Source organism: Schistocerca nitens, chromosome 7 (genome assembly GCF_023898315.1).
Source record: "Schistocerca nitens isolate TAMUIC-IGC-003100 chromosome 7, iqSchNite1.1, whole genome shotgun sequence".
NCBI classification, from domain to species: domain Eukaryota; kingdom Metazoa; phylum Arthropoda; class Insecta; order Orthoptera; family Acrididae; genus Schistocerca; species Schistocerca nitens.
The window spans coordinates 567,220,513-567,227,150 of record NC_064620.1 but is presented as its reverse complement, the minus strand read 5'-3'; positions in this window follow the sequence as shown (position 1 = coordinate 567,227,150).

Here is a 6,638-nt window from a genome sequence, read left to right as displayed (position 1 = left end):
GTGTACAAATATTAAATGTATTATATTTAGATTTAATAAACGGTCACAAAACCAAAGACTGTTGAAAGTGTACAAATAGATCGCTTGCTTTGTGGTTGACACCATTCATCAGCGCGGATGACGATGTCACGAATTTTCGCGCGAGTAACGGAGGATTAATATGCAAGCGCAACCGTGCTGATTATGTTACTTGCAATGAGGACTTGTTAATAATAATTTTAATATTAATCATTTCATCAGGAAAAGATAATTACAAATTTTAGTTAGTGTCAGTGCTTACTGATGGAAAGGATCGGCCAGTCACAAGTGGACACGAGAAGACGGGCGCCAAACAGCAAAGATAGCTCATTACTAGTCTGTGAACGGTTGCTGAGTAGGTAACACATCAATCCGTGTACAAAATCTGATATCATGTAAAGACGGGACAGTTTGTTGAAAACTTGCCTCGGATGGCGTACCTATGCGATGTTGTGTTAATCCGAGGTGGAAACATGCGAACCAGTGAGTGAAGTGTAACTCCACGTCTAGGAGAAATTAATTGTTAAAGTAGCCTCAAAATACACATTTGTGCCATCTCAGATTGATTCTAAGATAGTATGAAACATTTTTATGACTTTTTCGATGCTGAGAAATTAATGACCGGGAATCTTGTTGTGATAGAGTGCCTCTAGAAAACGTTTTACTAAGTTTTCGATTAATGAAATACAACAAATATAGTTGGCATCCTAACATTTTAAGATTCTTATTACGGTTAGCATTTAAACCTACCCACTTGCCACTTTATTATTCACTGTTTATGGCACAAGCGTTAGAGCTCGCGACCGACGGAGAAGAAAACAAGCGGGATAGCGGCTACGGGATCACCAGTAGATGTGAGATAAGGAAGTTGCCTTCAGTTTTGCTAGGGAAAGTGATCGCAGACATTTCTTGCTAGAACCAACCGCCTTTGTTAGTCTCGGCACGTCTTATTGGGGTCAAATAAACGTTTACTATGTGACTACATTTTGTCACCGACCCTAATATTCGTTAGGCTGTGTTCACAGTGGCACCAACAACTGCCGTTAGAGGTCAGAGGTCGCCAGATGACTTCGGCCGACCACGTGGTCACAGCGCATCCAATCTCCTTCGTGAGCTTTCAGTAGGGTCAAGGAGGTAAGGTGGGGTTAGAATCTATTCTAGTAGTTCAGGTTTTAACCTCTTATGGTGGGGTTGATACCACGATACCTCTGTACTTGGCTACGAGTGCTGCATAACGGCTTCTGCTACTGAAGAGACGCCGAGTGTGAATGAAGAACGTGAGCAGTACTACGCACTGTGTCCTCAGGTACCGGAATAAACAGACAAGTTTTACGAAAATGTGAGATGACGGGAGAAACGTTCTGTTACATACTTGAGATAATTCGTGGTGGCCTTGAAAAGCAAGCTATGAACAGTCTGTTTCGCTGTGTTTAAAGTTGTGGAGACGTACGTCAATTAACCTTCAATGGTTGTCGTTTAGCACACGAGTGAAAGACAAGCATAAAGTTCAGTCTGGAACGGCGCGACCACTACAGTCGCAGGTTCGAATCCTGTCTACCGCATGGATGTGTGTGATATCGTTAGGTGAGTTACGTTGAAGTAGTTCTAAGTTCTAGTGTACTGATGACCTCAGATGTTAAGTCCCATAGTGCTCAGAGCCATTTGTACCAAGCAAAGAGTGTAGCATAAGGTACTCTGACAATCCAAATCACTTAAAAATGGAAATAATTACCATTAATCATATTTGAAAACCTCTTCATATTAGCAGAATCACAACAGTACTGACATAAAACGCCACTAAGCAGTAATAATAATCTCTAGACGACTAATGACAAACTACCACAAAAAGATCCAGTACAATAGCTACACTACTGGCAATTAAAATTGCCACACCACGAAGATGACGTTCTACAGACGCGAAATTTAACCGACAGGAAGAAGATGCTGAGATATGCAAGTGATTAGTTTTTCAGAGCACTCACACAAGGTTGGCGCCGGTGGCGACACCTACGACGTGCTGACATGAGGAAAGTTTCCAACCGATTTCTCATATACAAACAGCAGTTGACCGGCGTTGCCTGGTGAAACGTTGTTGTGATGCCTCGTGTAAGGGGGAGAAATGCGTACTATCACATTTCCGACTTTGATAAAGGTCGCATTGTAGCCTATCGCGATTGCGGTTTATCGCATCGCGACATTGCTGCTCGCGTTGGTCGAGATCTAATGACCGTTAGGAGAATATGGAATCGGTGGGTTTAGGAGGGTAATACGGAACGCCGTGCTGGATCCCAACGGCCTCATATCGCTAGCAGTCGAGATGACAGGCATCTTATCCGCATGGCTGCAACGGATCGTGGAGCCACGTCTCGGTCCCTGAGTCAACAGATGGAGACGTTTCCGTGACAACAACCATCTGCACGAACAGTTCGACGACGTTTGCAGGAGCATGGACTATCAGCTCGGAGACCATGGCTGCAGTTACCCTTGACGCTGCAAAATAGACAGGAGCGCCTGCGATGGTGTACTCAACGTCGAACCTGGCTGCAAGAATGAATCCAGGTTCCGTTTACAGCATCATGATGGTCGCATCCGTGTTTGGCGACATTGCGGTGAACGCACATTGGAAGCGTGTATTCGTCATCGCCATACTTTCGTATCACCGGGCGTGATGGTATGGGGTGACATTGGTAACAGGTCTCGGTCACCTCTCGTTCGCATTGACGGCACTTTGAACAGTGAACGTTACATTTCAGATGTGTTACGACCCGTACTCTACCCTTCATTCGATCCCTGCGATACCCTACATTTCAACAGGATAATGCAAGACCGCATGTTGCAGGTCCTGTACGGGCCTTTCTCGATACAGAAAATGTTCGACTGCTGCCCTGTCCAGCACATTCTTCAGATATCTCACCAATTTAAAACGTCTGGTCAATGGTGGCCGAGCAATTGGCTCGTTACAATACGCCAGTCACTACTCTCGATGAACTGTGGTATCGTGTTGAAGCTGCATGGCCAGCTGTACCTGTACACGCCATCCAAGCTCTGCTTGACTCAATGCCCAGGCGTACCAAGGCCGTTATTACGGCCAGAGGTGGTTGTCCTGGGTACTGATTTCTCAGGATCTATGAACCCAAATTGCGTGAAAATGTAATCACATGTCAGTTCTAGTATAATATATTTGTCCAATGAACAGCCGTTTATCATCTGCGTTTCTTCTCGGTGTAGCAATTTTAATGGCCAACAGTGTAGCAGCAGGACAACGCGACGCGTCACTCTTCGCGCAGTGTAGGTGCGTGATTCGAAGAGCACTGCATGACTTTACTGCACTCCTCTGGTCACTAGACTCCTCGAATTTAAAGGCAATCGATAATCTGTGGGACCACATCTGTCGGCCTGTTCGCGCCGTGGATCTGTAACGTCTACGCTCGGGCGTACGTTAACTCTTTAAAGCCTGTACTATGGTAAGTTGACGGGCTTCACCTTATAAGAAAGCATTTTAGTAAATATGTTGACCGCGTGTACCTGAATGGAGGCAAAATCAGACTTACACCCACTCAGTAACTACAATGATACGTCAAGCAAGTCTAAAGTGCAACTACACGTTAGGACGGGCAAGAAACATACACAGCAGATGCTACCAGTTGTTAATAATACGGTCGCCAGCCTAATTAGGCATTAAGTAAGTTTTTTCCTTGTACAAGTGGATGTACGTACAAGCACAACAACACGTAGTAATACTGCATTATATGGTAAATTTTAGAACCAGAGAAATCTACTGAACTAATATTTTCCCTTTCAGTACTAATTTGGACAAGCTATAAATACACAACATTACACTATAATGATTACTACAAACTGCGTTTTGTCTATTGATCTGACTGAAATCGGGCATAGGTTACCCTAGAAATAGCACTTTTGAAACACACATACAATGTCAATTTTATCAAGGGTAAAACACTGATAAATTTGGGTTGTTATATTGACTTTAACTTTGCTGGTCAAATCAGTTCAGTACACTTCAGAATTTAAATGAATAGAAAAGAAAAGAGTGGAGGGGGTACCCTGAAACTGTTATGATCACTGTGTTGAAACTATTAACTATTGGAAGCATTAAGCACTCAAGATTTACAATATATGAGTTACTACTCTTTTTGTCTTATTACTTCCTCATTTAACTACCATTAATTTTGTTTCAGATTAATTAAACTTCATTACTAAACCACTTTCAAAATTATCTTACAACTTTGTCAGACCTTTGTTCTTTGCTTATATTTTCATTAACAATAAAGCTTCTTAAACATCTTTCTAGCATAGATAGGTCTGCAGGTAATTCTTATTAACATAATCTTTAAATCTTCATTTCGGGACACTCGGATTGCACAACATGTGGAAAGGACCCTGTCTAGGTTAGTGATGAGGATAATTAATTGATAGGACAATTCTGATAAAAGTTGTTATTGAACAGTCAGGAACAAAATTAACACTGGTCCACACGAATACAATTCTAAAGATTCAACCTGTTCGTGTCGATGCGGCGGTTGGCGGGCGGCGAGATGGCGAGGCGCACAGCACACATACAATCACAGCTATGGCTCTTGGTGTATCGGCACTTTGCTTCTTCTTAGCGTCGCAATCCTTTTCAATTTAGTGCCTATAGAATATAGCCATGCTGTATAGTCGTCGGAAACGGCACATCCGAGGCTCAATGAAATCACGGTTTCCAGGAGAGCCCCCTCGATCCAGAGCGTGTTTCTCAGACCGACGCCCAACTCGGACTATATCTGCTGAGCCCGTTATGCCGTGCCGCGCCCGTGTGCATTTTCCCGCGCTCGCCTGCCATCCACCTTTTACCGCTCCCCTACAGACAGGGTATTCCGCAAAGGTTTTACATTCCACATATCCTAATACATTGCCTGCGTATGGACCAGGCGCACAATTACAATTTTAAACATGTTACAATAGATTCAACATGGGTTACACGTCAATTCTGTTATAGCATTGCTTGAAATTTGACATAAATATTAATATTAACATCGAAAGTTGCTTACAGTTTCTTTAACATAATGACACGAAAAGAAAAAGAAATGAAATCAAAACATTGCTTACACTAATTTATCGAAAATCAGAAGAAAAAATTATTATATGTACAGTTGTTGTTGCTACAGATCCTCAACAGATAAAACTAGCGTTGCTGGCCACGGCATTGGAGTCGGCATGGCTCCACATCGCTCTCGCTACCTTCCAGAAACGCACTAACACACTTCTTGCACGTACGCGCCGGCATAAGGTGGTTATCCAGACCACTGGCAGGCGACCACATGAACGTGACTGGACAGTGTAGATATGGACACACTACATAGGCCCTTAACAAAGAAATTTTAGTTATCACTATAGCTTCATTGTCAACAAGGAATCTTGTGTGAACAGACTTTCACTAGGAACGGTACAGCCAGATATTGGAAAATGTAAGCTTTCCGTATGGACACGAACGACCTAAACGCAGAGCCATATAGGAAACTTGAAACTTCTTTATTTGAATTGGTGTGTGTCTGTACTTAAATTGCTGAACGACTGAGAAGGTGGAACTTCTACGTTATTTGATTCTGAAACAGCTGAGTAAAACTGAACGTACTGAGCCTACTTTCTCTTTACTTTTTCTTATCATGTCAACACTGACCAACAATACTCTAGAACAACGCAGCCTGACTGCTCAAAACAAATTACAATCTGACTTCAAATAATTGATTCAAAAGAATGGCCCTGACTAAAAAGAAATCTTAATAATAACCTATACATTTCATTAAGCACTACCTCACAAAAATCTTCATTATGCGAACTTCTGCAATACAGGGAGCGGCAATACTGCCAGCTAAGTAAAAGATTCTAACTACTAAAGCCACTAACTACTAATAGGCATGTGGTTAGCAAAGGAACGATTTTGTTGCAAACCAAATAATGTATTTTTTACCTTCATAATGTGACACCCAGTTCACACACGAATATATATCGTCATTGACATGTAGTACAAAGGTATACGAGGTGCGGCTAGAAAAAAACCGGACTGGTGCTGGAAAAAACATTTATTTACAGTTATTTACAATTTCATGTTATCTCCTTCAATATACTCTCCTCCTCGGTCTCTACACCGCTCCATACGAATTTTCCACTGTTCATAGCAATGCTGCAGATCATTTTCGGTAAGTCCATACATTACTTCCGTCGCTTTTTCTTTTACTGCTTCAACAGGCTCAAATCTAGTTCCTTTCAAAGCTGACTTGACTTTAGGGAAAAGAAAAAAGTCACAGGGGGCCAAATCAGGTGATTAGGGTGGATGATCTAAGATGGGAATGTTGTGTTTTGCCAAAAACGTCTTCACTGACAACGCACTGTGAGCTGGGGCATTGTCTTGGTGAAGGATCCATGACTTTTTTCTCCACAAATCGTTCCGTTTTCTCCGTACTCGCTCACGTAGGGTAGCCAGGACGCTAATGTAGTAATGCTGATTCACTGTTTGTCCCTCTGGTACCCAATCAATGTACACAATCCCTTTGACGTCAAAAAAAAAATCATCATTGCCTTGAATTTCGATTTTGACATTCGTGCTTTTTTTTTTTTTT